Source organism: Alnus glutinosa, chromosome 8 (genome assembly GCF_958979055.1).
Source record: "Alnus glutinosa chromosome 8, dhAlnGlut1.1, whole genome shotgun sequence".
NCBI lineage: Eukaryota > Viridiplantae > Streptophyta > Magnoliopsida > Fagales > Betulaceae > Alnus > Alnus glutinosa.
In genome coordinates, this window is record NC_084893.1 from 12,875,814 (window position 1) to 12,898,660 (window position 22,847).

At 36.3% G+C, this 22,847-nt stretch overlaps 1 long non-coding RNA gene and 1 pseudogene across 1 annotated transcript; one reads left to right on the forward strand and one right to left on the reverse strand.

Moving 5' to 3' along the window:
- Positions 1 to 2,046: 2,046 nt before the first annotated feature.
- LOC133876133 (probable LRR receptor-like serine/threonine-protein kinase At1g56140) lies at positions 2,047 to 20,604 on the forward strand (annotated as a pseudogene).
- Positions 9,696 to 13,761, reverse strand: LOC133874762 (uncharacterized). The gene is made up of 3 exons (XR_009901372.1): positions 13,143 to 13,761; positions 11,261 to 11,358; positions 9,696 to 9,975 (listed from the first exon to the last, which is right to left on the reverse strand). It is a non-coding gene; the product is annotated as an uncharacterized LOC133874762 (long non-coding RNA).
- Positions 20,605 to 22,847: the final 2,243 nt, after the last annotated feature.

A 22,847-nucleotide genomic window follows, 5' to 3' on the forward strand; every position in this document is an offset into this window, starting at 1 on the left:
TTAGCCTTTTGGCCAAAAGCCTAATGTGTTGTCAAAGGCTCAAAATGATTCCAAAGATTATCTTGAAACTGTAGAGTAGGTTGGTGAAATAGAACTGTTAGAAAGAGATCATTTTGGGAAAGAAATTGAAGCTGATGAATCTGATGAAGAAAGTGATGGTGATGATGTGAATGGTTTGGAATATTTAGATCAAGATGAAGTAATCTAGAAAGATGCAATGATAAAATGCAAGGGTAGCAGTTCTGAAGAAGAGAATGTCGATGTATTAAAGCAGCAATTTCCTTTTAAAGATCACTTGCAGGAACATGTTGAGTACTATGGTGGAAGATGACAGAGGTTGGGGTCTGTTTGCGGCTATGATTCTATGAGACTATGGATTTTGGTTGTGGTTGTAGATGCGGAAGGGATGAAAGAAACCCAAAAAAAATTGGCACAGGATCGATACTCGCATGAGTTTTTAGGGCTTTGATGCCATATAGAAGCTCATAATTTAGGGAAGAGTTGAGAACAAGAAAGAGAGAAACACAATTAAGGTGGTTCGGCCTATGGGATACTTCTACACGTCAACACCTTTGCTTAACTACACGTCAAGCCTTTGCTTGACAATTTAATCGTATGCAAGACTACTCTATTCATAAAGAAAAGAGTTTGAACGTTACACGTCACTTCAACTTATACGTTAACAACAATAAATTTAATTTACACATACCATCTTATACATCTTGTTTCTTGAGTTCTTGTAACTCTTGTCTCAATACTTACCCCTTCTTGATAGGTTTTGCGTGTTCTCAAAAAAACCTCTGGTGCAACACTGGTGCCCCGATATGCACAAACTAGTGATTGGGTTTGACCCCGGGTAGCCCACGCTGGTAACAATGTTGTATGGTCGTGACTACCATGTGTACATAGCTGAGCTGGTCAGCACAAATCTAAGAGGGGCTTTAGCCTAAAGTGCTCCACTTATGTGGGAAATGGCTTGGTAACTTTTGGGGCTGAAAGTGCTTGCATGAGTTGGGCTTTGGTATATTGGGACTTAAGTTTGAGCATTTCTCATCACCTCTTATATTGCATCCTTTATTAGTGTAATTTTTCCCCTTTTTTTTTTAATTTTTTTTTTCTTGTGGAAGTAGATTTTTATGCTGAACTACGTAAATAATTTCTTTTGAGTGTGGTTAATTTATTTCTTTTCCCTCTTCTCTACTAGGTGGTCATCCAAAATTTTATTTTTTTTATAATAATCTAGTACCAAAACTTTTTGCTGTCACAATAGTTACTAATATTCTTGAGTAGGCATTCATCTACCACCTTAGATTAAACTTACAATTTTGAATTTCAACAAATTAAATTCACATCAAATGCGAGCAATTTCAATACAAAAATGAAGTGCAATCCTTCCATATGATAATCCACTTTTTGGTTTTAAATAGCATTGAAAAGTTCAGTAAAATTATGTTAAGTGACCGACAGATAATTTATGTAATGGCAGACACCTTACACTTCAAAGTATCTTGAACATCTTGCACGTATGAATCTTCCATTTTTTTGATTGCTTGTTTTTGGAATTTTATTTTCTTTGCAGGAAGGTTTATGCCTTGAATGTTGTCGGTGTAATCCCAGAAGAGCTATGGACTCTGACTTTCCTCACCAATCTGTATGGTTTCTTCTTTATATGTTTGTTTACTTGGGTTTTGTATGAGTTTTGGTTTCCTTCTTTCTCATGTAAGCTAGGATTGAAATTAGACCTTGAATTTGTGGTGCACAATATCAACGAATTGAAATTTATGCTAGATGTGTTGTGCTAGTTTTCCACAATGGTCCATTTGCATTGGGCACTGTGAAATAAGCTAAGTTTCCTCCATTTCTTACAGGAATTTGGGCCAAAATTACTTGACAGGTAACCTGTCCGCATCCATCCGCAATCTAACTGGCATGCAATACCTGTAAGCTCATCTTACTTTCATTTGAAACTCCTAGGACATAGTACATTAATATTATTTAACCTTTCCTGTTTTTCTGATGTTTAACGCATTAGGAGTGTTGGCATTAATGCATTATCAGAGGAACTTCCAAAGGAACTTGGAGAACTTACCAATTTATTATCATTGTAAGTCATGCTCATTGTCAATTTCCTAATTCATCTATGTGGCGTCTTGGTGTTGTTGCTTTTCTACAGATATTGGTGATCTTCTTAAAATGAGACTCATTTCTTCCTGTTGCCTTTATCTTTATATGGTAGTAGGTTTAAAGAGGTGTTTGCACAAAATAGCATGTCTGTTCTGTTGCTTCTGCATTCCATATACCTGATCTTGATTATCTGACCCTAAAGAGAATAAAATCCTTCGCTTATAATTCATTTATTGTTTCACTTGTTAAATTTCCAGGTCATTTTCATCAAACAATTTCTCGGGCACTTTGCCATCTGAGCTTGGGAATTTAGTGAAACTATAACAAATGTAAGTTCTAGTACAATGCTAAACTTCTTTTTTCACTGTCAGTCCGCAAAACCATTAGATTGCAATTTGTTGCAGGTGATGAAGACTGCTAATGGTTATAATAAAGTTACTACTCTGAGGCTTAAGATTATGAGAACTTTGTGACAGCCAATGTGATAATATGCCATATTAAACATTTTGCATATGCAAGACTTTTATCTTTTTTTCTTAAGATAGCTTGCAACCTTTCTTTTGGTTGTTAAATCCATTATCTAATATTACTTAAACTTTCATATGAGCTGAGAATAGGCTGTTATCAGTAGATTCATGTAAGTTGTTTCCCTTGACAGCTACTTTGATAGTTCTGGAGTTAATGGTGAGATTCCTTCCACATTTGCTAAATTGCGAAACCTCCAAACCGTGTAAGAAATTCATGTCTTTTTTTTCCAATTGAAAACTTTCTAAAATGTACATGTGGTTAAATATAAAAACAAAAGTTGCAATTGAATTGTCTGAGGAAATACTTCTTTTGGTATCAGGTGGGCATTAGACACTGAACTCACAGGCAGGATACCTGACTTCATAGGGAATTGGTCAAAGCTTTCTGTCTTGTAAGACGATATTGTTAGCCTTATCATTTTTTGTCTTTGTTTAATCATCCTTGACAAGGCTCAAGCATTCATTACACCACAATGTCAATAAGAAACATTACTGTTATAAGACTTAAGATTGAGCAAATTTTGATCTTTACTTGTTTATTCTACATAAAAGATGCATTATTCACAATTTATGATTAAGTACTCCCAAATTCTATTTTAGGAGGCTTCAAGGAAACTCTTTCCAAGGTCCAATACCCTCAACGCTTTCCAATTTGACTTCTCTGACTGAGTTGTGAGTGTCTACATCTTTTAGTGAACTTTTTATTTTTATTGTATATATATTTTTTTATTTTTTCCATTTTGCAGATCTTAACAATTTCATGTCTTGTATTACTGTAGGAGAATAAGTGAGTTGTCTAATGGGAGCTCTTCACTGGCATTAATAAAGGATATGAAGTCTCTAAGTATCTTGTGAGGCAACATCATAGAGGCTAAGATTCAGAAATTCCTAAAGATGAATATATATGTTTTCTTCCCTTCTTTGTTGCTCTTCCTGAATATGGTATAACACTTTACTTACATGCATTGCAGAGTGCTGAGGAACAATAACATTTCTGATTCAATTCCATCCAATATTGGAGAATACCAAAAATTGACACAGCTGTAAGTAATAGCCATTGGTTGGTAACCCTTTAGATACCTGCAGGGCTTGTACCGTGTTAGATTGAATTTTAATTGTATCCAAAGCTATGAAAGCAGGAACCTCTCTTTTATTTGTTAGATTGGACCAACTCAACCCGAAAAAAGAAATTTGTAATGATTGCTGCACTAAAATCTAAAGACTTTTCAAGTTTTGACATAATTATCAGGTTATTTCTCCCAGCTTAAAAAATCTGAACTTACCCTATTTGTAATCGACTTAGGACCACTGCATAGTATATCAAACTCATCCGATTTCTTTTCATCTTCATTTATCTTTTCTCCGTCCTCTTCTTGTTCCTTCTATATCGTTTAGATGATGCATAAGGCTTAAATTTTATCCATTCCAGTTGCATGAAGATCATAAGTGTTAATTACTTCTTATAGATAACTGGTTTTATATATCTCACAACCATGTGATAGTTACTGTTGTAGCAGTCCATGTGACATTATTATATATCTTTCCAGGGATTTGAGCTTCAACAATATAACAGGGCAGATTCCGGACTCCCTTTTCAATTTGAGTTTGCTCTCTTACTTGTAATATCCCTCATTTGCTTAGCTGCACAGTATACATCCCAACAAACTCCTTTTTATATTGAAGCATGTATTGTTTCCTTCATTATCAGGTTTCTTGGAAATAATAAGTTAAATGGCGCAATGCCTGCAAACAAAAGTGCAAAACTTCTCAACATGTAAGTGCATTCACAAGATTATAGTGAGATATACCAATCATATTGGAGAAGGTGTTTTTACATTGGGAGATCATAAATCTAGATGCTGCACTCAAGTTAATACAAGTTTTGATCTCCATGCAATAAATTACTGTTTACTCTAAATGATTAAGTGTTTCCTTTTTCTTTTTTGGATTTTTAGTTTTTCTGAAAGAAATTATAGAGTAAATTCTGATCACAACTACATTGATTTGTATTGGCTTAATTTTAGTATTTCAAAATTTTATTATAGGAGAGAATGCAGAGTCATTTCAACTAAAAACTTGAAACTCTTAATAGGATTTTCCCTATTTGAAACTCTTGTATTTACCTATTTGAACTATCACAACTTTATCTAGATATATGGATTTAGCTAATAGCATAAACAAATGTGGCATTATGAGGAAAAATCGAAAATAGTGGTTTTGAATTTGAAATTGAGGGGTCAAAAGTTTATTCCAATGCATTAATGTCACTTGGCTAATGCCTAATTACTACTGTTCATGGCATTGTTTACTGATTGGATGGAGCATGTACCTAACATCCTTGTAATGTTATGCTTGCAGTGATTTGTCGTACAATAATTTAGTGGGAAACTTTCCTTCTTGGATCAGCGAACAAAATTTACAACTGTATGTTTTTGTTTACTTGATAGTGTGTCTATTATATTTGAATATTATCTATTTTTCTATTTTTTTTTTCCAATATTTATAAACTGCTACTCTCGAATAACATTTTTTTTATTAACAATCGTACAAAATCTTGAATTTTTCATATGGGCTTGCATAATCTGCTTTCACTGATGATGAAACTGACATTTAGATTATATATGCAGCAATGTAGTTTCCAACAACTTCACAATAGAAAGTTCAAACAGCAGGTAAATCTTTCCATATTATATTTTCTACTTTTAGTGGTTGAATTTTTTGCCAAGATGAATCTGGAACAAAACAAAATTGTTGTTTCCAATCCAGGTATAAATGTTATTGTTCTCATTGTAATATGGCTCTTGTAAACTACTTAAGTTGTCAATTATGGCCATGAGGGTGTTCGAAACTGATAAATCATGAGGCTCTCGACATGCTAATTTGTCCTCGCGTACATTTTGGAACAAATTTTTCATATTTTAATTTTTTCTGTGGGGCACATATCATCGTTAACTCTTTTCTTCTGATTATTATGATGTTTTACTAGCATTAAATTATAAATAGAAACTAATTAGCTGTTGTCTAGCATGTAAATTACTTAACATGTCCATGAAAAGGAGTGGACCACTGGGGGTTGTTATTGGAGTGGGAGCGTCACATGGCAAGGTAAGGAAGTAACCGATGGAGAGAAGCCAAACTGGTCTATTAAGCTTAGTTAAGCTTACAGATAAATAAATCACTTCATCCCTAATCTTCCCCATGCCACTACTATTGTTCTATATGTTAGAACAATCTCATGCTTAAGATTGTTATGCGTTTTTTTTTTTTCCCTTTACCTTTGTGATAGCCAAACCAATGCTATTAAATATTGGATAACTTGGATACCCTAATCAAAAAAAATATTGGATAACTAGAAGGCCAGGAGAAAAAATATGTGATACCTAAATATTTGTACCTATATCTACACTGTTTCAAACTTAGATCTGTTGGGGGAGATTCCGTCACAAACTCCAACAGCTAACTAGTCATCAGGTACCAAAATATGCAAAATGAAGAATTCATTTTATTAATTAGAAGGGGTCAAGCCAGGTTATGTCATCTTAATGAGATTCGTACGGTCAAATGTCTGTCCTGCCTGAGCATCTAATCTGTGTTCTTCTAATACAGGACATTGGGATGGGAACTAATCTAGAGCATTTAGGCAATTTGATACCTAGCAAGGGGGACTATCAAATCCCAATTGAGTACATGGAAAATATAGGAAACTGTACTCTGTGGCGTCATTTCTAACTTTAAAAAAAAAAAAGAAAAAAGAAAAGATAAGGTTAGATTTAACAACAAATATAAAATCAATTCTTCCTAAATATTAACATTTCCTCTTCATGGAAAAATTTTCTGTCCTGTGGAATCGATTTCAATATCTTAGTTACTTGTAGTGATTGCAATTATTATCTAGTCTATCTTGCATTAGACAACCAAACACACATCCCATTCAAAGAACCCTCTTTCATCATAGGGATATCATGAGTTAGTATTATTAGGAGAATGCTTATTTGCATATCGCCAAGGGAGCATTTCTCTTTTCAGGAGTTAAACTTAATCCCAATAAAAATATTTTGTATGAATCAGATATAGCTGCTTATAATTTGCATTTCATGTGCAACATTAAATGCAATATTCTTTGTCTAAGTTCATTTCCTTCTGCTTTAGTGGTTTGCCTTCAGGATTGAAATGCCTACAACGGAGCTTTCCTTGCAATCGAGGCCTTGGAATATGTAAGTACAGTTAAAAGCATACTCTAGGATGGTGTTTCTAAGGAGAATACAAGTGACCCCATCTTCAAATTTTCACCAAACATTGATATTGATACAGTACAATTAGGAAGCATTCCTAACCTTTAAATAGTTATGAAAATTGGACTGGACATCTTTTTAAAGGGCTAACATTTGCAATTATGCATCACAAATAATTTATGCTCCGTTTGTTTCGACGTAAAATGGTTTCCGTCGTAAAATGATTTCAGGGAAGTCATTTTTCTGGAAGGGACATAGATCGGACGCTGTCGGATTTCGATACTGGCAAGATTTCGGTGATGGTCGACTGCTTGAAGTGAAGGTCGACTGTGTCGTTTAATAGGAGTTGAATGCGTCTGGCGTCTTCGGAAAATGATTTACGCTTTTTAAAAGCGTAAATCATTTTCCGAAATTTACTAAGGGTTTTCGGTCAAACAGAAATCATTTTCTGGTTAACTATTATTTTCGCTCCTACCAAACACTGGAAAATGCCAAAATCATTTTCCAGAAAATCATTTTACGCCGAAACAAACGGAGCATTACTAACAAAAAAAAAAAAAAAAAAAAAAAAGAATTGAACTTAAAAGATGAACTGAATAATTTTACACCTAACATTTTAGTTTCATAGTAAAGGACTAGTAGACTTGAAGTAGGCTTCTAACTTCAACCATATCCAGTGTTGAAATGCATAACATGCTTATGAACACATCAAGATATACACGATCCAACCTTGTACATTCAATCACCTGTTCTAAGCTTACACATTGATTAAGTGCTTCTTTTGTATTGGATTTCAGATTATAACTTTGGCATTAAGTGTGGTGGTCCTCAGATTACGTCTTCTGATGGGATTGTCTATGAGAGGGATAACGAGACACTTGGTCCAGCCACGTATTATGTGACCAACGAAGAAAGGTGGGCTGTCAGCAATGTTGGATATTTCACTGGGAGCAATAGTCCTCAGTACATAAGTACTTCGCCATCTCAATTCACAAGTATAGACTCAGAGCTGTTCCAGACAGCTCGACTCTGCTTCATCATTAAGGTACTATGGCTTGGGGCATGAGAACGGGAACTACACTGTAAGGCTCCAGTTTGTAGAAACAGCTTTTCCAAACGATTCCACGTGGCAAAGTCTTGGGAGGCGTGTCTTCGATATTTATATCCAGGTCTTATCATATTATTGAATTGTTTTAGAATCAAACTGTTGTCTTTTGAAATCATTTTTCATTACCTTCTAAGTTCTTTCAACCCAATATATATTATTTTTCTTTCGATAAGCATTAATTTTTTATTTTTTATGATAAGTGATAAATACTGATATAACAAAATCGTCATCAATAGTTAAGAAAATCTATTAGTAGAATGCCAATTTTAAGAGATCATGATGGATATTTCTCAACCAAAAAAAGAAAAAAAAAAAAAAAGAAGAAAAAAGTTGTCTTAACAAATTTAGTGACCGTCTTATACATCAATCAATAAATTACCTCGATTATGATGGATATTGACATCATTTGTGTTTTTTTTTTAAGGTTTGACTTTGTTTATTCCAGGGGAATCTTTTTTCAAAGGATTTTGACATACGAAGGGAGGCTGGTGGAGTCTCTAAGCAACCCGTTTCAAAGGTATTTCAGGTCCAGGTATCAGAAAACTACCTTGAAGTCCATCTCTTTTGGGCTGGGAAAGGAACTTGCTGCATACCTAGTCAAGGTACTTATGGACCTTCTATTTCAGCCATCAGTGCTACCCCAGGTAATATGGTGCAAAAATTGTAGTTGCAATTCAGAGGATTAAGAACTGCTTTCCATATAGGATTATCAAAAACACCAAGCCGGACTTCAGGAAGTCTACTTTGAATCTCCACAAGATGGTCGGAACGAGCAGGTTTCCAGCACCAATTGCCATTTCTAAGGACCGTCTCCACCCTAGCATCCAAACTGCTCTGAGCGTCATACACAATTCTGTAACCATATTTCTCCACCAAAGCACCAGAAGCATGCCAATTATCAATCCACAAATGAACTGCTTTCCTCACACACTAGTACCATTGTTATTGATGGCCTTGCTTTTTGTATAGATTTTACACCCAGGGTTAGTAACAAACCTCCAAGCAACAAGAAGAATAGGACTGGTCTGATCGTAGGTGTCGTTGTTGGTGCTGGAGTTTTAAGCTTTCTATCTATTTTTGTGCTTTTCTATATTGTTCAAAGAAGAAAACAGCTTCCAACCAATGATGATGCGGGTAAGTCAAAAATCATATTGTACGTCTATGCTAGTTGTCGAACTTCATTCATTTTTAGTCTACATATTAGAAATATGGAACTTTTGCCTATGTGTGAGTTTATATTATTTATTTATTAGTGAGGTGGCCTCTGCGTGCTGCATATTGTGTTAAGTACAAAATGCAGTGTATCATATCATGTTTATGACAACAGCTACGTCAAGGAAATTTTACCAAAACCTCTTCTATATGTCTGCTAAATAATACAGACACACACATACATATCAGAAAAGAGTAGGGAAAAATGTAAGTTACTTTTTGTTACGTACCAGATATACGAGCAAAGGATGAGAACAAGAGTCTCACTTATTTTCTATCTTTGTTATTTAGTTGTTATCTGTCTATTAGTGTGACGACCCGTTTTTTTTTTTTTTTTTTTTTTTTTTTTTTTTTTTATATACAAACATAAAACGAGTCATCGCAGTGGCACGACTATGTGTCGCTCAGCCAACATATGGCACATGCCCCATAACATGTACCTGATAATCAGAGTATAACATACATCTATCTATGCAGCGGAAAACATAAATCTGAATAGCGGAAATTACAACTTATACTTCTATCACAAGTTAATTACAACAAAGAGCCATTTAACATCTATCTGTTTGAGTCTTATTAACACTATAACAATAATGGCTTAACAAAGAATAAGTGACACAAACGTCACAAGCCATACCAAACCTATAAAATAGTGGACAACCCGTGGTCCGACAATTACAACTATCGCGGCGAGCTTCAGTCATAATATCCCAAGCACACTGCTACCGACCCATCGACTATACCGAAGTACCTGCAGCCAAAGAAACATCATCTACACGGTTGTGGTGGTATCCACATCCGCATAGGTGAAATAATGAGTTCACCGCCTTAGTATACCTCATACTAAGACCTCAGTGGTATAAGACTAACTGAGTTTTCACAAAGAACCAACTCTTATTTTATTTTTAGTCGTGCGAGCACTATATTAGCCACAATTTACCAACAGCTAATGTAGCAAACACCGACTATTCAGAAATCATTTAAAACATACTATATAGCTGTGAAAACATGTAGAAGTTCCAGACATCCCTCCTTGGAAGTTTCTACATATAGACCCCTCTATAATAATACTTTTCACCGGTCGCTTGGACATATGTGCACACGATCACTCCATCACAGATATCACGTATACACATAGGTCTTAAGCAAAGAACATGGCATCTTACTTTTCCGTACTAGGATAACATCCTTCAACAAAACACTCGCAACACCATCTCTAATCGTATTCCAGCTTCGTGCCTTGACGTCAGTAGATCATGAGAGCACTAGAGTTAAACTCAATCATGCTAACACGTCTTTCCTGATGAACAAGAACAGTCAACCTTCCTACTCATACACATGCCATTACTCGCACCTGGGTAGTCATGTATCCATGTACTTTCAAGTTCAATGTATGCTATTAACACATGTGACCATCCGATAAAAATATACATAAGATCTTTTTCATGAAGACTCTTATGCATACTAATACGTCTAGCAAAACTACTCATAACATAAAAACATCTCTCACAAAACAATGCTATATATGCTATGCATGAACTGGGGCTAATAATGCTGCTGATACTGTTATGCTGCTGATACTATTATGCTGCTGATATACTGATACTGTTGGTATGTATGCTCTATACTACATGCTCAATGTTCCGTGCTTGACCAGTATATATTTCACTACTGTGTCACGCTGAAATCATGCAGTTGTTAAATCACGCCCTTTTAAAACTAAACAAATCCAGCATTTTACCCAACACTTTGAAATCATTCAAAACTTAGTTTATTTATCAAATCTACGCAGTTTCAACATGACATGTTCTCAAACAATTTGCATAATTTAAATCTCAACCGCAGAACTTAACACTTTAAATCTATTCAATACTTTTCACTCATACACTATCTCTTAAACATCATTGATATAGTTTAAACATAATCGAAACTAATAAATCATCTCAAAGCATATACATTTCATCATTTGGTTGGTTCGGTTTCATAAACAATATATATATTTTTATCAATCCAATACATATAAAAATACATATTTTCTCAGTGAGTGGAATACCCACCTTGGCTGCATTGGACTCCAACTCGAACACTCCTTGGACTCTAGTCACTTGGACTCTACATTGGAGAACCAATTAAAGTTTCCAATCCGAACATGATCCTGCAAACATTGGTATCGTTAGACTACACTATTGAATCCCATACTCTATGACATCCTAACTACCCGCATGCTCACACGTCATATAACCCGCGTATAAAGCTAATTCGCCACCTTTAACTACTATTGGGTTAACATTTAGGTTTAGGTTTATATTATATCTCACTTTAATCTTTAAAACGCATTTACTATTTTATTTGTCTTCTTATTATATTTACACCATATTGTCATTATTGTTAATCTTTTTATAGCTTGTTGCTTATGTACTAACTTATCATTATTTACCGGACTCATATTCACGTATATGTCTATGTATGTATGTATATAGATATATATATATATATACATGCAATGATTAACAAGCTTATACCTAATCTATTAGTACACATAAATGCTATGTGTATATAGGTAGGTGAATTAGTTGCTAGGTTGCTACATAATTGATTTATACCACATTTATATGTTCTATAAGTCTATTAGCTTATACATATTAACTTAGGGTTATTTGGGCAATCTATAACTTCTCGACATTTATGTTTCCATTGTTGTCCCCCTTATTAACCTTAGGCTCTAGATTTATAACTACTAATATACTTTATCTTTATCGGTTTCTAACCATCCCAGTAATTTAGATTATAGGATCTAAATGCATTAATTACAACCTACTTATTTTCCTTATCTTATTTCTCATTTCTCACTTAGTACCAAGATGAGGACTTTAATTACTAATTGACAATCCATTGTCCTCAAAGCATCCAATTAAATCAAAATAAAGAATCTAACTTAATTGAATCAACCTTATCCAACATATCATCAAAATCCTCATTTACATATCAAGACCAATTCTCATCAACTTACATGAAGACTAGAATTGTATTACACAATCTAACATAATTCCTTAAGATAAATTGCCACCAAGAGCTAAGCTTCATCAAGGAAACACAACTTAACTAGAAATCAAACTCATCCATGAAATACAACAACAAAGACACACCCATCAAAGCTTCAACTCCCTTCCATAAGCATAATACTCAATTTACAATTCCCAAATCTAGATTTGAATTACCATCTAAATACCCTTCAAAATCACTTTCCAATCAAGCACCAACAACCTACCATAGAGCATTAATCATAGGCTAACATATTCATTAACTTACAATTCCATAACAATTCATCACAACTAGAACTACATATCCATCAATATCAACAATAATATCTTCCAACCGCATACCCATAAATCCAACTCCCAATTTCTGATTTAACCAAAATACACCCATTAAAATTGCATCAAAAGCCCCCAAAGAAATTCCAACATTAATTCTGCCGAGACCCCAAAGAAGAACAACCATTCATTCGGTTATCATAACCCATCATCAAGACATACCTAAAATCATCAAGAACCACATACATACACCCACATATAGCTTCAATCAACCAACATCAATCTAAAACACTGCTCAAAACACTACACGGCCAGCACACATCACCCATAACAATCCCATACTCCATCTCAACACACACATCACACTGGCCGATCAAGAACACCAAAACTCCAAAATCACACACACTCTCATAGCCACTGCCGACACACAACCAGCCTCAATACACAGCCAATACTCAGCGATCCCAACATCACAGTAACACAAAAATCACGGCTCAGCCGATCCAACCACAAACAGGAACTATAAAAATCAAATTAACTGTAAAGCCCCAAAATTATCAAACCCTAACTCCAAAATAATCAAATCAATTCCCAAAATAAATTATCATAGGTTATAAGAAATTACCCAAGGATTTTCATAGCAAATCCACCGAAAAACACCACTGATTCCGCCGGAAAAGCCGCCGGAAATCACTTTGAAGAACCGGGTCTTCCACACGGTTCAACGGGTCATGGGTCGGGTTGCTCGGGTTCTCTCTTCCGGGTCTCACGGATCGGCGGTTGCACTGGGTCTACGGGTCGCTGGCTCACCGGAGATCAGCTCACTGGACCGCCGAAAAACTCACCAGAAAAAGTCCATGGAGAACCGGGTCTCCTCTCAGGTTCAGTGGGTCACGGGTCACGGGTTCGAGGAGTTCTTGGGCTATGGGTCTTCGTGGTTCAATGGGTCTTCGCCGGAAATCCACTGGAACCACCGGAAATCGCTAGAAAATCGGACCTCCGACGACCCAGCACGCCGATTGGGTTCTACCGGCTTCACGGGCTCACAGGTCTCGGCTCGGGTCTGCTACGGGTCTCTGGGTTTCTCTGGTTCGTACTCCCTCTCCGATAGCATCACTCTCTCAAACTCTCGATCTCTCTCTCATTCTCTCTCTACTGCTCGGGTAGAAGAAGAAAGAACGAAGAAGAAAAGAAGAACAGAGAAGGAGAAGTAGAAAGAAGAAGAACAAGCAGTCGTGGACTGCTGTCCACCGAGGAGAAATAGAACAAAAAGAAAAGAAAGAAAAGAAAAGGAAAAGAAAATGGATAAGGGAGAAAAATATGAAAATTACTAAAATGCCCCTCCACTTTAATTCTTTTATTTGTTAATTGCTATTTAACCCCCACATTAAAACTAACTACATTTTACCCCTTACCTTAAACTCTTTATTTTTCAATTATATAAACATAATCACTTAAAATCTATTATTAATCTCATCTATTTAATAAACATAATTTATTAAATTGCTAAATTCCCTATTTATTTTCTTGGTCTTTACAATTAGAGTCTATGGTTAAGAAGCGAATAAGGGATATGGTTTATCCCAAGTGTTGGAATAGTATTAGAAGTATGTAGGAGATTAGGAGATGCCATACTTATCTCTAAGAGTTGTCTTGCAATTATGTTTCTATTTGGTGTTGTAAGTCTATATAACTTGTTGCTTGATTAATGAAAGTATGAAAAGAATTATATTAGTAAACTCATGTTTGTTCTTGAGAGGTCCAGGGTACCTTGAATCACCCAAAAATCTATCGAAATCTATCCTTTTTTTATTGGTTCTTCATCCCAAGTTACGTAGCCACGTAACACTTCTCCGATAAAGCCTCATTCTATAGACAACTTTCTATATATGTTCTTGCTACTGAATCTCCCATCTTCAGTCCAACAACATTTTGGACTAAAACACATTGATGATGATTGCTTAACAAGAGGAGACAACCTCGATTTAACATGTGAAAACTATGTTACATTTTCATTCACAAACCACTTAAGCAAATTGATAAGTAGATCAACCTGTGTTTATGTTGAAATTGCAGAGCTTTTGGGAATAGATGTTAGAACATTCACTTTCAGCTACGCTGAACTAAAGACAGCTACAGAAGAATTTAGTCCTGCTAATAAGCTTGGAGAGGGAGGATTTGGACCTGTCTTTAAGGTAAGTGGTTGAACCTATGTCAGTGGACAAAAATTTAGTTGACTATCTGATATAACTCTCGAGCTGTTATATATCTATTGCAATTTCCAAGATGTAATGAAGCACAGCTTGCAACATCACCTTTTCACCATTTCTTTTCTTTTATTTATTGTTCCTTATATTTCCTGCCTTTCTTTTTTGGGAAATTGCATGCACTCCTTACCATGGTATCTTGTGCTTGCGATTGGGAAGATGCTAGAAATTGCAATTGTTGTAGAAATAAGGTGATACGAAAATGTTTAAAGATCCATAATACGATATCCGGATCTGGATTCCCTGTTATTCCTTGCCCAAAAAGAGTGTGCAGGGCAATAACAGGGAGATTGTGAGAGGGGCTCCCTTGCCCAAAGAGGATAAGAGGAGGGATCCCCAATTGCAGGGGTTTCCGGTTCTATGATATCCATAAGCCCTTTCCTATTTCTTCTGCTAGTTCTACTACACATGGATTTTCAATTATGGTTATCTTTTGAAGTTGAAAGATATTCAAAGTTCTTAATCAAATGAAGAAACAGATTTTGTAGTTATTTTTCTGATTCACGCCATTTTCCCAAATTCAAACTTGTATAAGTTGCCATATTATAAAACCTATACACTTTTTTTTTTTTTTTTTAGCTTTCTTTGGTCTGGTTACACATTCTCCAAATTATGGGTTTTATTCCTTTTTTAGGGCTACAATCGAATTAGGACTCTTAAATGCAACTTGTTCTTACTCAGTATACTAAAAGAAGAAAGCATTCTATGCTCAAACGAGTTCCATTATATGCCATTATAATTCATTTGGCTAGAATTTTCTATTAAAAATAAGTGATTAATAGAAAAAACTTATAGAGAGTGAAGGATTGCAAATATATAGATATATAAAAAGTGAAATTTTAAACTGATTATTTCAGAAATTTAATTTTTTCATGGATGGTGTAAAGTTTGGGAACTTCTTTCTTGATTGTTGAAATGGAATGTTTAAGAAAAATCATATTTGGCCGATGTTTGTTAGATTTGATAACATTTGATGCATAGAATTTTGAGGAATCACATCGAGTGAGAATATAATATTTTCAAAATGTTCTGGTATTAGGAGGTTCTGACTGAATAATTGAGTATCATTAACACACAGGACGATTTTTCGTTAAGTTTTGCTAGGAGCATCAGATACTGGGTTCATTCTTGTTTTGTTCTTTTCTGGACATTTTGTATGGCTTTTTACCTGATCTATGCAATGGGATCTATAGATTGATCTTTTTGGTAATTTATAGTTTGCTAGATGTATTGTGTGTATGAAAGGAGGAAAAAATACTCTGGAAACAAGTTTTGAATTTAAAAATGGAAGTTGAGGCCCAAATGAAAGCAATCTAATGCTTGGCAGAACATTTAGATGGGGTAACCTTGTCATCCCTGCCTGATACTTCTCCTCTGAAGTATGAGGCTTAAATTGAAACCGATTAGACTGAACATACAATTTCAACTACAATGTTTGACTTTTATCCTCATAAGTTTTATCTATAAATGGATATTGTCTGGTTTGGTTCTGCATAGATTGTACATGGACCATCGATCACGTTATGGTAATTAACAAAAAGGAAAAATATAGAAAGTCAAATCAGCACAAAATCTTCCAGGAAATCCGCGTGGCACAAAATCCTCCAAGAAATCCATGCGGCTGCTTCTCCCGAAAATCAGCTCGGCTGATCCTTCCGCAGGAGTCTTCTGCTTCGATTTATCAAGCTGGGTCTTGGTTATTTGCCAAATGGGACCGAGATGGGTCTCAGTTATTCACCGAGATTGGATCTCAGCTTTTTACCGAGACAACTCCCAACACATCTCGGCTATGTGCCGATCCAGAAACCTCGTCTTGGATATTGTCTGAGATGACATTGTCAACCTTCCGAGGTGCCTGCTCGGATTGTCCTACATCAGGAGATTTGTCAATGATCTCTTATTTCCTTCTTGGTGTTTTCTCTTGGTGGCAGTTGACAACTCAGAAGATCTTTTGCAATGTCAATATCGGAATCTTTATTATTTGGCAATCTTTATTTCCTGCGATGCTTCTTCCAACATCTTTCTCTTGACAATTTTCTTCTATGTCTGGGCTGTCTTTGATAGGAACCACTACCCCCTCCACTGCAATCGGTATTGGGTGAGCGCAGGTGGGGCTATCGTCGTCAACGCTTGTGCTTTGAGGTGGTTCAATGGGGTTGGTTGGGATGGGACCGCTGCCTCTGCTTCCCGGCACTCGGTTGGCAGACGATAATTGTCGCTGAGGCGGTGGTGAATGGGCTACTACAGGCCTTGGTGCTGAACTGGATGTTTGTGAGGGTGTGAATTGCTGCGCCGCTCGCAACTCCTTCTTCATGGTAAACGTAACAGCTTGTGGTGTAGGAACACGATCAACAAACGGTCGGCCACGAGTTATCTCGTCGACGCAATTCTGATTGTGATAGTGATGCCTCTTGCCGTTCAACCTAAGTCCAGCGATGGTTTGTTCTATCTCCCGCATCATACGGTTAATATTACAAAGTCGCTATCCATGGGCATCATAGGCTGCCCAAAGGGCATGCACTCCACGTTCTTCGCCGTTGTTTTCGTCATTTGCCATCAGATAGAAGTGAAGAGAATTTGTGTTCTCAAGCACAAACGTTCAACTCGCAAGTTGAAGAGGAAAAACAAACTTCCATTCAATAATAATTGATCCTTTTCTTACATTGTCTCCCTATTTATAGTGAAGCTCTAAAGGCTTGTGAAGGAAATAAACAATAATAAAAGTGTCAGCAAATCTTCCTTAATCAAGGAGATTTGATTGACAACGAAATCCCCTCATTTAAGGAAAAGCACGTTATGGTAATTAACAAAAAAGAAAAATATAGAAAGTCAAATCAGCACAAAATCTTCCAGGAAATCTGCATGGCACAAAATCCTCAAGGAAATCCGTGCGGTTGCTTCTCCCGGAAATCCGCTCGGCTGATCTTTCCGCAGGAGTCTTCTGCTTCGATTTACTGAGCTAGGTCTCGGTTATTCGCCAAATGGGACTGAGATGGGTCTCGGTTATTCGCCGAGATTGGATCTCGGCTTTTTACCGAGACAACTCCCAACACATCTCGGCTATGTGCCAATCCAGAAACCCTGTCTTGGATATTGGCCGAGATGACATTGTCAACCTTCCGAGGCGCCTCCTCGGATTGTCCTACATCAGGAGATTTGTCAATGATCTCTTATTTCCTTCTTGGTGTTTCCTCTTGATGACAATTGACAACTCAGAAGATCTTTTGCAACGTCAATATTGAAATCTTTATTATTTGGCAATCTTCTTAATTAAGATATTCGGGATATTCTGCTCATCTCACCCTCGGCATATGATTTCCATCTCGGAATATTCTAATTGTCTCGGCCTCGGATCTTTTGGTCGTCTTGGTCTCAAAAGGATATTTCCATCTCGGCCTTGACATATCTTGGCCTCGGAATCTTGAGTCGACTCGAAAAATTCCATATTTGGGCCTCGGCCACTTTAAGTCGACTCGGCCTCGAAATGCTCTTTCGGTCTCGGCCTTGAGGTATCTTGGCCTCGGCATCTTTTTCCTTTTGTACTTCCATTGTCGGCAAATAGATTTCCTCATGTCCACTCGGTGCCAACGTCACAATTGTCTGTGAATAAGCCCGTTTGACCATAATTCCAATGTTAAGTCGGACCCTCTCGGTAATAAGGGCATTTCGGGAGCAAGATGAAAATCTTGTCCTACATCACTATCATTTTCTATTTACATTGATAGATCAAAATCATCCTACTAATGGTTTTTTAAAATATTTTCCATTACAATTTTTTTTTTCTCTTTTTTTTTTTTTTTTTTTTTTTTTTTTTTTTTTTTTTTTTTTTTTTTTCTGATACTTTGTACTAAATAGGGAACACTTGATGATGGGAGAGTAATTGCTGTGAAGCAAATATCTGTAGCATCACACCAAGGAAAGAACCAGTTCATAACTGAGATTGCTACTATATCTGCTGTGCAACACCGCAACCTTGTGAAATTGTACGGATGTTGCATAGAGGGAGATCAACGACTACTTGTTTATGAGTTTCTAGAGAATAGAAGTCTTGATCAAGCGTTATTTGGTATGTGAATGCGTCTTTGCTCTTGCTCTCTCTCTCTCTCTCTCTCTCTATATATATATATATATATATATATATATTTGCATATGCGTGTGTGTGTATTTGAGTATGTAAGTGTTATTTATTAAGCAGATAAAGTTTTATAGGAACAAGAAGTTTGAATCTCGACTGGTCAACACGTTTTGATATATGCTTGGGTGTAGCAAGAGGTTTAGCATACCTTCATGAGGAGTCACGACTTCGAATTATACACAGAGATGTTAAGGCCAGTAATATCCTGCTTGACTCTGATCTCATCCCCAAAATATCAGACTTTGGCTTGGCCAAGCTTTATGATGATAAAAAGACCCACATAAGCACCCGCGTTGCAGGAACTATGTAAGATCATAAGGCTTAGTTAGGCACCTTGTCTTTCTGAACTATATAATCCTTTATTTTGTCTTTTTTTATGAGTTATCTTTTACTAAATTTTGCATATGATTGTTACTGATGTAGTGGGTATCTTGCACCGGAGTACGCCGTGCGTGGGCACCTTACGGAGAAGGCTGATGTGTTTGCCTTTGGTGTCGTGGCTCTAGAGATTGTTAGCGGGAGGCCAAATTCTGACTCAAGCTTGGTGGAAGACAAAGTTTATCTTCTTGAATGGGTATGAACAATATTCTTGTGCTCCATGTTTACATAGTTTTCTGTCTTCTAATGAGATGGATTTTTCAGTCCACTTCAAAAAGTTCCAGTAGCATTTATCGTTCTGTAGCAGGTTAATGATAGTCATGACCATCCACACCTATACATATTGAAACAAGATTAAAACTTGGATCCTGATTTATGAAGTTTACACTAACTTTCATTGATAATGAAATGTCAATCTGGATGTGTCGGTTATCCATATGCCACACCACATTTTACATAAGAGTGCTTAAAACAGAGTGATTTCTTAGAATCACAAAATGGGTCTGTGGAAGAGTTTCGAAAATGGGCTGGATTTATCTAGATATGGTGCAAATATAGTTGCTTCATTGAAACAATTAGAATACTCACTTCCAACAGGTTTGTACTATATTCTGAACCGTTAAGACTCGTTGAAACAATTGGACTGGACTGCTCACATCCACTACCTCTTTAGTATATTCCTTAGAAAGTTGACTCATTGTAACAATTTGTGATACTAATATATTCTGAAGCCTGATAACACATATCCTTCTCAGGCTTGGCACTTGCATGAAAATAACAGTGAAGTTGATCTTACGGACTCCACATTGTCAGAGTTCAATGAGGAAGAAGTAAAACGCATGATAGGAGTATCTCTTTTGTGCACACAAGCATCCCCAACGTTACGGCCGTCAATGTCGCGTGTGGTGGCAATGCTTTCAGGAGATATTGAAGTGAGCTCTGTAACTACAAGGCCTGGATATTTGACTGACTGGAAATTTGATGATGTAACGACCGTAATGAGTGATGTTGCAAAGAAAGGAACCCATGCAAGCTATTACAACCCATCAGCAAGTACAAGCATAGTGGGTGATGCAGAGAATTCACCAGCGAATGCTTCTAAACCCATGCTCCATGAGATTATCAAAGAGGTTAGGTGAGAATTGGTCTTTCTTTCTTTTGTTTTTCAAACTTTGTATATTCTTCAATTCCAGGCATAATAATAATATTAGAGCTACTTGGATTGTAAAATGAATTTTTCATTTTATTTTTTCTATGAGGTATTGGCACCCTCCTTGCATGTTAGTATAGAGTGCAGACATTAAGGCACTATTTTCAAGAAAGTACAAGTTTGTGTTCTAATAAGCCCATCTGCTGTCTGTAAATTCTTTAACAAATTGTTTGGATGGAACAGAGTGGGACTCCATTTCTGTCCTCTATTTAATTAGTGTGAGATTTCGTCTTGATTTATCAATAAGTATAAGCACAAACAAAGGAGAACGAAAAAGCCTCCAGGAAAGAAAAACCTTAGTTTTTCCCTCTTTCACCTCTTCCAACCTGTACGGCCTTCCAGCCTCCTAGTGAGGCTTACCCACCTCCTAGTGAGGCTTATCTACCTCCTAGTGAGGTTTTTCTGTTGGGGCTTTTCCCTAACTCCCCTACCTTCCTCTGGTATTTTCAGGTTTCAGTTGAGAGTTATAGAGCTTCGGTGATTCTCTCTGAGTGCGAATCAATTGGTGTCTCTATTTACAGAGCTTCCGTGTGTGCTTGCTGTTTTGTGATTTACAGATCTTCGGCGGTTCCCTCTAAGCACGAATCATTTGGTGTCTTTGCGTTTGTGGTTGGCAAGTCGTCGTCTGTGTGTTTTGTTTTTCGGTAAAGGGGGAGTTTGCCGGTGGAGGGTGTTTTGTTGGATTTTCCTTCATCCTCTCTAGGTTTCTCTGCAATAATAACAAAAGGTGCGAGTTGGGTCTTCTCGGCAAGTGGGTTTGTCTCTGATCTGTCCCTTGGCAAAGGGGGAAGACTCCTGATGTGCAAATTTTATAACTCGCAAGCGCACGATTCGTTTGCAATATAGTGTGTGTGCAAGTGCGAGGTCGAATCCACAGGGAATTGCGTTGCAAAAATTAATCTCTATTTAAACTAATTCTATTTTAACCTAATTTCGAATTTTGGGATTTTATAATGTAAAATAATAAACTAAATAAAAACTGAATTAAAAACAATTAATAATAATAAAAAAAGAACACTAAGGTTTTAGAATCCACCTCACCATATCAAATATCACATTCTTGTATTTTATTCATACACCCGATAAACACTTGAGACATATTCATTGTTCAAGGTTCCGTAAAAATTATGTTAAATCATTCAATGAATCCAACTTAATAACGAATCACAACGAATCACAACGAATACCCAATTGAAATCAAATCATCCAATGTATCCGTTTTGACAAACAAATCACAATGGATATCCTCTTTCAACCAAATCATTCGATGTATCCATCGGTTGAAATACATTGAATATCCAACTTTTTAATAAATAATCATTCAATCAAAAGACATAAATCAATTAATTGAATATTGGACTTGAACAATAATTTGATAAATATCGGAGTTGCATAAGATAAAATAACAAGAATGAAAGTATTATCAAAGGTGAGGTTTCATCATCAACCCTAGTTGAAAAATTAGCTACTCATCACTAAAAAGAAAATACTAAATTTTATTAAAAACATAAAAATAAAAACTTACAAAGAATTGAAGCCAAAGAACCCAGCTGCTGCTATGTACAATGTTGGGATGTGTCTTAAGTGGTGCCTAGCAGGGGGTATTTATAGCAGAAGATTAGGTTAAATTCAACTTTTACAAAATGGCACCTCTACCCGTCTAAACCCTAATAGGAGAAAAGAACGCTAGGGTTTAGGGCCATTTTTCAAAATGGCACCTCTACCCCCCCAAAAACCCTAATAAGATAAAAGAATTCTAGGGTTTGGAGTGTCTGCAGCCGCCAGGAACAAGGAAATTCGCGCTCTTATATTGCGGGGAATTTATGATGTAGGAGACTTTCGAATTAGGAAAATTATATTTCACAATGATTTGTAGCATTTTGAATTAGCTTTCCAACGCCGCTAATTTCACTTTAATATGATACTTGAGTTGAAAGTTATGATCAAAATACTATAACTTGTGCAGAACCTGTAATTTGATCCAATCCGATTTTGACTTCCAAACTTTGCATTTTTTCACTTAAAAATTACCGTTTTCTCTCCATGATCTGTAAAATAACAAAATACAAAAACTAACCAAAAGCATTAGAAAATAACAAAGCTAAAGGTCCAACTAATGCAAATTAATGGGTCCAAATATACAATATTTGGCACTCATCAGCTCCGGTGGTGGAGTGTATTTTGCCGGATATTTCAACACAGGGCCGTAGAGGTGATTTGGTTAGTGCATCCATCTTCAGATTTGGTCTGTTTTTTGGTCTCTGATCTGTATTTTGGTCTCCTTGCGCCGCTTCGTCCTCTCTCGGGTTCTCTGATTTGTCTAGTTTTTGCACTTGATTA